The sequence below is a fragment of the Crocuta crocuta genome, unplaced genomic scaffold, assembly GCF_008692635.1.
Source record: "Crocuta crocuta isolate KB4526 unplaced genomic scaffold, BGI_CrCroc_1.0 scaffold312, whole genome shotgun sequence".
Classification (NCBI taxonomy): domain Eukaryota; kingdom Metazoa; phylum Chordata; class Mammalia; order Carnivora; family Hyaenidae; genus Crocuta; species Crocuta crocuta.
In genome coordinates, this window is record NW_027527378.1 from 51,944 (window position 1) to 53,036 (window position 1,093).

At 42.3% G+C, this 1,093-nt stretch overlaps 1 protein-coding gene across 1 annotated transcript in view; it reads right to left on the bottom strand.

Moving 5' to 3' along the window:
- SCML2 (Scm polycomb group protein like 2) overlaps positions 1-1,093 on the bottom strand; it is a gene marked incomplete at its 3' end in the record, with an annotated part of 56,103 nt that overhangs the window by 48,875 nt on the left and 6,135 nt on the right. The gene's annotated exons all lie outside the window — the stretch shown is intronic.

The window sequence follows — 1,093 nt, forward strand, 5'->3', positions numbered from 1 at the left end:
TAAAACAAATTTTGGGGGGCGTCTGGGTGGCTCAGTCAGTTAAGTGACCAACTTCAGCTCAGGTCATGATGTCACAGTTTGTGGGTTTGAGCCCCACATTGGGCTCCGTGCTGAGAGCTCAGAGCCTGGAGCCTGCTTGCTTCAAATTCTGTGTCTCCCTCTCTCTCTCTCATTCTCCCTCAAAAGTAAACATTTAAAAAAAATTTTTTTTAATTTTTTACATTTACTTATTTTTGAGAGACAGAAACAGAGCACAAGCAGAGGAGGGGCAGAGAGAGAGAGAGAGAGGGAGACACAGAATCCTAAGCAGGCTCTAGGCTCTGAGCTGTCAGCAAAGAGCCTGACACGGAGCTCGAACCCATGAACTGTGACATCATGATCTGAGCCAAAGTCCAATCACTTAACCAACTGAGCCATCCAGGTGCCCCAAGAGACTCTTAATGATAAGGAACAAACTATGGGTTTGTGGGAAAGTGGGTGGGAGATGGGCTAGATGGGTGATGGGTATTAAGGAGGGCACTTGTTGTGATGAACACTGGGTGTTATATGTAAGTAGGTACGTTGAATTCTACCCCGAAATATTGCACCAATATTGCACCATATGTTTGTTAACTAATATTTAAACTTTTGAAAAGGGGAGGGGGAAAAAGACCTCCTAGAGGCGCCTGGGTGGCTCAGTCGGTTGAGTGTCGGAATCTTGATTTCGGTTCAGGTCATGATCCCAGGGTCATGGGATCAAACCCTGCATTGGGCTCTACACCGAGCATGGACCCTGCTTAAGATTCATTCATTCTCTCTCCCTCTTTCTCTCTCTCTCCCCTCTCCCTAAAATTAAAAAAAATGTAAAAAGACTTCCTACAGAGCATATTCAAATTTACTGATCTACATTTGATTACCAGCATAGAAATAAAAGAGACAACTTTCTGATAATACTGGTTATGAGACATTAGCACAGTGATTCTAACAATGTGGACTCTAAGAACAATGAAAGGACTTTTTATAGAGTAATAAAAAATTCTACTCATCTGTCTCTAATATAAATTTACTCAAGGCATGTGTTTACTCAAGACCATTTCATCCCATTAATGTGATT